Here is a 10,000-nt window from a genome sequence, read left to right on the forward strand (position 1 = left end):
AGTAAGGGAATTATTTAAGTAAGGGATTTATTTAAGCAAGTAAGGGACTTAATCAAGTAAGTAAGGGAATTATTTAAGTAAGGGACTTATTTAAGCAAGTAAGGGACTTATTTATTTAAGTAAGGGACTTATTTAAGCAAGTAAGGGACTTAATCAAGTAAGTAAGGGAATTATTTAAGTAAGGGACTTATTTAAGCAAGTAAGGGACTTATTTATTTAAGTAAGGGACTTATTTATTTAAGTAAGGGACTTATTTAAGCAAGTAAGGGACTTAATCAAGTAAGTAAGGAAATTATTTAAGTAAGGGACTTATTTAAGCAAGCAAGGGACTTATTTATTTAAGTAAGGGACTTATTTAAGCAAGTAAGGGACTTAATCAAGTAAGTAAGGGAATTATTTAAGTAAGGGACTTATTTAAGCAAGTAAGGGACTTATTTAAGCAAGTAAGGGACTTATTTATTTAAGTAAGGGACTTATTTAAGCAAATAAGGGACTTCTTTGATTAGGTAAGTGACTTATTTATGCAAGTAAGGGACTTATTTAAACAAGTAAGGGACTTATTCAAATAAGTAAGGGACTTATCTAAGTAAGTAAGGATGGGGAGAATTAGGTTTTTATGGAAGATGTGACATACAAATTATAGAGTTTATTGGACTGGATTTATGAATTTGGGGTGTAATGCTCCTTTATAACAATGGGTTATGATGCAAGGGGGGGGGGGGAGTTCCGGGACACCAAAATGGAGAGAGACAAAATTGACAGAGTAAGATCACCAAAACTTATTGCTATTTTATTTAGGCACGCCCCCCTCCCCGACTCTAATTATATGTTTACTAGTGTACACGACCCGTCAACAATGACTGCTAAATATTTTGATTAATATGCATACACACGAACACGCAACCCCTTTCTCACACCAGGATATGAATACTCCCAGAGGGACAGGTAGAACTTGGCATACATTACCAAAAGTTATATATGTGTATATCTATCTATATATATATATATATATATATATATATATATATATATATATATATATATATATATATATATATAAATATATATATATATATATATATATATATAAATATATATATATATATATATATATATATGTGTGTGTGTGTGTGTATGTGTATTTATATATATATATATATATATATATATATGCATATATATATTTATATATATATATATATATATATGTGTGTGTGTGTGTGTGTATGTGTATTTATATATATATATATATATATATATATATATATATATATATATATATATATATATATGCATATATATATTTATATATATATATATATATATATATATATATATATATATGTGTGTGTGCGTGTGTGTGTGTTCTGTACACTTTTAAGTATATATACTGTATATATATATATATGTATGTATATATATATATATATATATATATATATATATATATGGAGCACCGTGTTAATATACAGTATATATATATATATATATATATATATATATATTTATATTAGTGAAATAGATAAATTACCTATAAACGATATCACTTATCCCTGACCTTAGTCGGGGAAACCAGACAACAAACAATTATATGGACTGACTGACATGTAAATTCACCAAACGAAAATGGTTCTACATTTACAAAGCGGCTCATGAAAACAGCTGTTGTTAGTATTCTATTACAAAGGAAAGCTACAAATTCAGATGCCTAGAATCGAAAGGGTAATGGCCTTGTTTTATGGAAATCTGTGATGGCTAACAAGATAAGAGTTTTACTTTTTAAAGCATAGTCAACATGAGAACAATTTTACAGTTTACACACACACTATATATGTATATGTGTATATATATATATATATATATATATATATATATATACATATTCATATATATATATATATATATATATATATATATATATATATATACAGTTATCCCTTTCTTGTGGGGATACCTTACCATGGTGTTGGGAAAGGCCTGTATATCTTCATGATCAGAAAAGCTGTACTATAGTCTATTTTTTATAGCGGTGCATATTTGCACTTGACTCACAGGGGTGCCCTTTTAGCTCGGAAAGGTTCCTGATACCTGATTGGTCCGAAGTATTTTTGTCCGAACACCTTCATTGTTCTCGAATGATTACCAAGAAATGTGAATCGAAACTTATTTATCAACCTATATTTCTCCATCATATATATGTTTTGTCAATAAACAATGTGAAAGAATAAATATATTATAAAGAATACTAAGCAAAATAATACGAAGAGAAACAATGTAAGACTATTTAAACTGAAAGGAATAGGCCGAACTATATTACGAAAGAAAAAACAAACTGTGTCTACGAATCAGAAGGGATCGTTTTTTCCGCCAGGCCGCTAAAGGCTGTTCTTTTACCTCCCCATAAGTTTTCACAAATATTGGGTTTTATTAATTCCATGTGTTTGGTAAGTTCTGGTATTCAAAGAAAGTTTATAATAACATGTTTAACTTATGCTGAGTGTAATCTATCCCAATTTGTGTTAAAATATGTGAAAAATTACAAAATTACAAAGCGTGCATCCGAAAACCAGCTGCTGTCGTTGACTTCGGCGGATTGTGTTATTAAATTTAGACTTACCAAGACGATTCTTTATAATATATTTATTCTTTCACATTTTTTATTGACTAAACATATATCTGATGGAGAAATATAGGTTAATAAATAAGTTTCGATTCATATTACTTGGTAATCATTCGAGAACAATGAAGGTGTTCAGACAAAAATACTTCCGACCAATCAGGTATCAGGAACCTTTCCGAGGTAAAAGGGCACCCCTGTGAGTCAAGTGCAAATATGCACCGCTATAAAAAATAGAGTATAGTCATGGCCACCCATGCTTGGTTAGTTAGCTATGAGCGATCAGACTAAAGTCTCCCACTATCACCAGTTTGCAGTTGGCCAGAATGGTGATGAAAACTGGCGAAACCCCAGATATGAATAAGAATACATCCGAAACCTTTTTCCTACATTGGACCTGAAATGGCTGCATTTGTTGTTGTATATATAGTATATATAACTTTAGAGGGAATTACTCTAGATTATGCCATCCTCGCAATCTTCAGATTCTTTTTTATTTTTTACAAGAAAAAGCTAGTCCCATGTTTTACTTCTCCGCAATTATGACACTACTACCTGTCTGAGTCCTAGATTGGGTCAACAGAGGTCAACATTAGATTTAACTTGGAGAGCTTACGACAACCCCCATTTGAACTGATTTTGAATTCTGTCCCTCCAGCTCCTGTTCCTATCAGAAATTGATGGTGAGACGAAGCTTCCGGCTGAGGAAAACGGTTGCTCTCGTGGGGCTTAGGATCTCTTTGAAATAGGTCCAAACCATCTATAACCTACAAACCAAGGTTACTCTCCTTACATGGCAAAGCAAAAGATCACTTGGGGACGTTGAAGGGTCCGGATTGTGAGGCTACTAACAACCTGATGTAAGCTGGTGTATGCATCATGATTATTATCTTCTTCTTTGTCTACAGCCTTTACCTGTCTTTATTTAGGGTTGCGCTGTTTGGTATAAGGAGGTGTAAGCATGTCTGTCTACAACCGTTTGATGGTGAGTCGCAATCCGTAGTTAGAGAGTTCAAGTCACGCTTAACATGGCCTTACTATCATTGTGAACTAGGCATGTGACACGGCCTTAGTTCTACCTTGGGAATCATGAGCAATATTTTTCTGATGCTTCTAGGTCCCAACGTTGGTTGAAAGGGGAACCTGAAGCAGGTCATGCGCTAAGAACCAAATTTGATACTACCTGATCCCAAACTTGTTTTTATTCTATGAACAGATATGTCTAAGTCTTCATTAAGAGCTATTTGTCAGGATTTGCAGTCCAGGATTTGGTAAAAACCACTTGAGGCCTTGATCTCTGATATTATGTATAAAGTTTCGTTTTCAGAACTTCATGTGCCATTCCAAATAACTATATATGACCTTTACCTTTCAGGGGTGAAACCTTTAAACCCTAATTCTACAAACACCCAACAATTGACTTTTAAATTTATTCAAGTGTATTGGAGAGTAAATTCATGAATGTCCAGATTTATAGCAATCTGGTTAGATCCCGTAAGCAATTGTAGTAATGGGCAATTGATGAGTTCCCAGTATAAATCCATTACTGACGAAACCCCCGCGTTCCGGGACTTAATCATTAATCTGACATGGGAATGCGAGCTTAGAATTCGACTGACTTGGCGGTTTCTCGGAATTCAAAATATGAGCATCGCGAAATTGCTATTGAATATGTAAGTTTAAGTAACAGGATTTTCTGAAATTGAGAGAATTAATTGAAATTGAATCTATTTTTTTTTAATTAATATTTTGAAGTGGTCCTGAGCACTCAACAAAGCACACACATACACACACACACACACACACACACAGATTCAACCCTTCCCATGCCCTCCCCCGTTCCTATCTACAACACTCTTGTAGGAGATTGATGTTTTCGTGTATACTTCTCGGGGTATCCGCTCTCACCAGGGTATGACTATGCCCTCTCCCCTTTGAGTGTGACAGGAAAGATACCTTATATATATATATATATATATATATATATATATATATATATATATATATATATATATGTGTGTGTGTGTGTGTGTGTGTATGTGTATCGATGTATGTATATACAGTTTATGTGTGTGTAGTAGCATTTACATATTATTTATACATATATAAATAATATTAATTTATATTTGTATGTATTTATATATATAACATATTTATGTATATATGCATCTATATATACTGTATGGTATACTGTATGTATAATTCATATATACACATATATATGCATATATAAGAAGCGTGTGTGTATACAACATGTATATAATATGCGATACGAAAAAGAAAAATACATTAATGAAATAATGACACAACCTGATATTTCGCCTTGTAACTCTATATCACGATGACAAGAATAACTTGGGCTGTGACCAGAGCATCAAGCGACATCTCTGTTGACAAGGTCTCATTGACTAATGGAATATTTTTTCTTGCTCAGGCAAAGCATCTTTTATTATGTCCCTTTTGGGTGTCTAGCTTTTCCTATGTACCTTTGGAACGTCTTACTGTTCTTTTATTGTGTCCCGTCTGGGTGTCTAGCTGTTCTCATGTACCTTTTTTGTGTCCCTTCTGGGTGTCTAGCTGTTCTCATGTACCTTTTTTGTGTCCCTTCTGGGTGTCTAGCTGTTCTCATGTACCTTTTTTGTGTCCCTTCTGGGTGTCTAGCTGTTCTCATGTACCTTTTTTGTGTCCCTTCTGGGTGTCTAGCTGTTCTCATGTACCTTTGGAACGTCTTACTGTTCTTTTATTATGTCCCTTCTGGGTGTCTAGCTGTTCTCATGGACCTTTGGAACGTCTTACTGTTCTTTTATTATGTCTCTTCTGGGTGTCTAGCTGTTCTCATGGACCTTTGGAATGTCTTACTGTTCTTTTATTATGTCCCTTCTGGGTGTCTAGCTGTTCTTATGTACCTTTGGAACGTCTTACTGTTCTTGAATTATGTCCCATCTGGGTGTCTAGCTTTTCCTATGTACCTTCGGAACGTCTTACTGTTCTTTAATTATGTCCATTCTGGGTGTCTAGCTGTTCATATGTACCTTTGGAACGTCTTACTGTGATTTTATTATGTCCCTTCTGGGTGTCTAGCTGTTCTCATGGACCTTTGGAATGTCTTACTGTTCTTTTATTATGTCCCTTCTGGGTGTCTAGCTGTTCTTATGTACCTTTGGAACGTCTTACTGTTCTTACGTAGCTTCAGGGGGTCTTTTTGTTCTTACGTACTTCGGGGTGTCTTACTGTTCTTAAGTAGTTCTTACATACCTTGCTGTTCTTATGCACCTTCTGAGAGTCTTGCAATTCTTACTTACTTTGGAATTCTAAGATGGGGATAATTGACCTGTTTGTTGTATCAGTAATATTTCTGGTAGGTTTCTTTCATGTAAAGAAAAATACACAATGCTTCGTTAAACTTGTTTATTTAAAGGTTTATAAGGTCGAAATTTGTTCTTATAGAGGTTTGTAAAGTCGAAAATTTATCTTATAAAGGGTTATAAGGTCGAAAGTCGTTCTTATGAAGGTTTGTAAGGTGAAAGTCATTCGTTTAAAGGTTTAATGGTTGAAAGTCGTTCTTTTAAAGGTTTTTAATGTCGTAAGTCGTTCTTTTAAAGGTTTATAAGGTCGAAAGTTATTCTTCTAAAGGTTTATAAGGTCGAAAGTCATTCTTTTAAAGATTTATAAGGTCGAAAATCATTTTATTAAAGGTCCATAAGGTCGAAAATTGTTCTTATAAAGTTTTTTCAAGGTCGAAAGTCGTTCTTTTAAAAGGTTATAAGGTTGAAATCCGTTCTTTTAAAGGTTTATGAGATCGAAACTCGTTCTATTAAAGGTTTATAAGCTCCAATATTGTTCTTTTAAATGTTTATAAGGTCGAAAGTCGTTCTTTTAAAGGTTTATAAGGTCGAAACTTGTTCTATTAAAGGTTCATAAGGTCGAAAATAATTCTTTTAAAGGTCTATAAGGTCGAAACTCGTTCTTTTAAAGGTTTATGAGGTCGAACCTTGTTTTATTAAAGGTTTATATGGTCGGAAATTGTTCTTTTAAAGGTTTATAAGCTCGAATATTGTTCTTTTAAATGTTTATAAGGTCGAAAGTCATTCTTCTAAAGGTTTATAAGGTTGAAAGCCATTCTTTTAAAGGTTTATAAGGTCGAAAATCATTCTTTTAAAGCTCTATAAGGTCGAAACTCGATCTTTTAAAGATTTTCAAGTTTGAAAATTGTCCTTATAAATGTTAATAACGTCGAAAATTTTTCTTAAAAAGGTTCATAAGATCGAAAGTCGTCGTTTTAAAGGGGTGTAAGGTCGAAAGTCGTTCTTATAAAGCTTTGTAAGGTCGGAGGTCGTTCTTATAAAGGTTTATAAGGTCACTCGTGAATGGCATAGGTAAAGGATTGGACAGCATCATGGACTGACCATATATAGCCTACATATGATCAGCGTCCAAGCCCCTATCCATCAAGCTATGACCCGGGAGAGCCAGGCAATGGCTACTGATGACTCAGCAGGTAGACTTCTAGACTCCACAAACCCCCTTCCCCTAGCTCAGAGGGATGGCGAGGTTGCAAAATCTACCAGAAACTATCGATCAAAGTTTCGGTCTCGAACTTCTGTCATCACCCCTATACTAATTGATTTACACTGGCTGCCGATTAAAGCTAGAATTGAATTTAAAATATGTACAATAACCCACCAAGTTATCAGAACCGGGCGTCCAAAATACTTAAGAGAACTGCTACATATTGCGCAGCCAATAAATCGTGTCGACACGAGAATAGTTACAGATGGCTTTAAACTGTTTGAACCTAGATTTATGTCTACTTCAGGCTCCAGAGCCTTTAAATATGCGGCCCCGAGGCTATATGATAAGCTCCCACGAAACATTCGAATGATTGAAGACAATAAGGCTTTCAAGAGGAAACTGAAGACTTTTTTATTTCAACAGTCATACAACAGTGACGATTTAACAGTAAATGAACAATACGCGATATGAAACGTTAAATACTCTGAACGAACAAGGTAAAACGACAGTGGAGGTCCTGTAGTGAGTGGGGTTCCCCTGCTGTATGGGACCGGAAAAGCAGCCATCAAAGTAAAGTATACATATTGAGAGGCAGAAACGTTTCCAACAGGCCACGACAACCGTTACTGATATTAATAAAGTATAACTAAGATAAGGAGTTCACGAAATCTTCAATGAATTACAAACGAACAGTTCTCGGGTGAACTAAAATATGTTATATAGAGAAAGCTTAAAGCTCCAAGTCAAAGAAACCAGTTGAGCTCTTCTCTGAACTTTGAGCTATCGAGTTGATAGATAAGTCTCCTTCTGAACTCAAGTTAGGGATATTGGATAATTCTGTTCCTGAACTTTCCCTAATTCAGAATTTGGAGGGTACTTGTCTACTGTTTCTAACTTAATGTTCAGCAAGTGACAAATACACACACACACACATGTATATATATATCTATCTATCTATCTATCTATCTATCTATTTATATATATATATATATATATATGTATGTATGTATGTATATATATGTATATATACATACATATTTATGTATATATATATATATATATATATATATATATATATATATATATATATATATATAATCACCAGCCGTTGCTGCAGGACAAAGGCCTCAGACATGTAATTCCACACGCATCTGTTAATGGTCTTTCATGCCAGTCTATACACGCAAATTTTCTTAGCTCGTAAACCCATCATCTTCTCTTCCTTCTTTTGCTTCGTTTGTAATCCTTAGGGACCCATTCTTTTAAATATTTTCCCCTTCACCCTTTCCCCTTGAAGAGGGTAAACCAGGTTCAGACTACTTGCACCTAAGCAAGTTGTTAGGTGTGAAGTTGCATGCACTACGCCTTTTTTTTATCTAGATCCCTGTGTGCTAGTAAGCATTAAAGATAGATGATCCTCCTGGCAGTAGGCGTAGATTGAGCTCAGAATTTCACATAGTTCTAAACCATTTGGCAAATGTTTAGAACATATAACATGGGTGACATTCACTTGTTCAAGTGGATTCTACCAAACCTGAGCATAGTTTAAACTCAGATTAACGAAGAAGTATCCACGTACACTAATATATATGTCTCATACCTTTCCCCCATTACTGGTTGGCTCCAGAAATTTTAATGTTTTGGTTTAAACAATATGATTAAGAGAGGTTATCAGCATAAATACTCTATCTGTTTTGGGCATAACCCAGCCGAGTTGAATAATTATCAAGGTATCTAATTTACTGCTTAGGTTGATGAAGCTGCAGATGGATTTAGTGGACTATAACCAGAAAGTTGGTGCTTTCCTTAGAGTCAAACCCAGAAACGATCACTGGTGAGAGAAACGCCTTAGCGATTAGACCTCAAGTTTTTGTCATCTTGTCAGAATATCTTATGAAATGAGGTTGTTAGTCCCTTTGGTTAACTAACCTAACCTAACCTAGGCACTATTGGACACTTGCCATCCAAAGCTGGGTGCAGAGGAAGATATATTATAACATTATAAGTGAATGAGTGATTAACTAAGAAACACGAGAGAGGGATAATACTTGAAGCCATCACTTAATGATAGAACGTTGAGTGCTCTTGACTTACCTAACCTAAACTAACCTAACCTAACCTAACCCCTATTGTACACTTGCGATCCACAGTTGGGTGCAAAGGAAGATGTATTATAATACTATAAATGAATAAGTAATAAGTGTTTAACTAAGAAACACAAACGAGGGATACTACCTTGAGTCCTCACTTCGTTGAGTGATCCTGACTTACCTAACCTAACTTAACCTAACCACTATTGGACACTTGCCATCCAGAGTTGGGTGCAGAGGAAGATTTATTATAACACTATTAGTGATTAGCTAAGAAAAACAAACAAGGGATGATATTTTAAGTCCTCACTTGATGATGGAATGTTGAGTACTCTTGACTTACCTGAATTAACCTAACTTAACCTAACCACTATTGGACACTTGCCATCCACATCTGGGTGCAGTGGAAGTTGTATCATAATACTATAAGTGAATAAGTGAACAGTTAAGAAACACGACCCAGAAACAAGACTCAAAATTCTCACTTGCTGATAGAATGTTGAATGTTCTTGACTAACCTAACCTAACCTAACCACTATTGGACACTTACCATCCACAACTGGGTGCATAGAAAGATGTATTATAATATTATAAGTGAACAATTAAGAAACACGACCCAAGAACAAGACTCGAAATCTTCACTTAATGATAGAAAGTTGAGTGGTCTTCAAAATCCGTTGAATCAGCCAAGAGGAAGGGGGCGTTGGAAGGCCCATCGCGAGAGACAGCGTACAAAATCCCCCAGTAAACAGGTTGACGTGTGATGAAAGCCCGGAGGATC

General features: G+C 34.7%; 1 protein-coding gene across 1 annotated transcript in view; it reads left to right on the forward strand.

Moving 5' to 3' along the window:
* Nucleotides 1-10,000, forward strand: part of LOC137633090 (NT-3 growth factor receptor-like) — a 165,143-nt gene that overhangs the window by 4,224 nt on the left and 150,919 nt on the right. The window lies entirely within an intron of this gene.

The sequence above is a fragment of the Palaemon carinicauda genome, chromosome 42 (assembly GCF_036898095.1).
Source record: "Palaemon carinicauda isolate YSFRI2023 chromosome 42, ASM3689809v2, whole genome shotgun sequence".
NCBI lineage: Eukaryota > Metazoa > Arthropoda > Malacostraca > Decapoda > Palaemonidae > Palaemon > Palaemon carinicauda.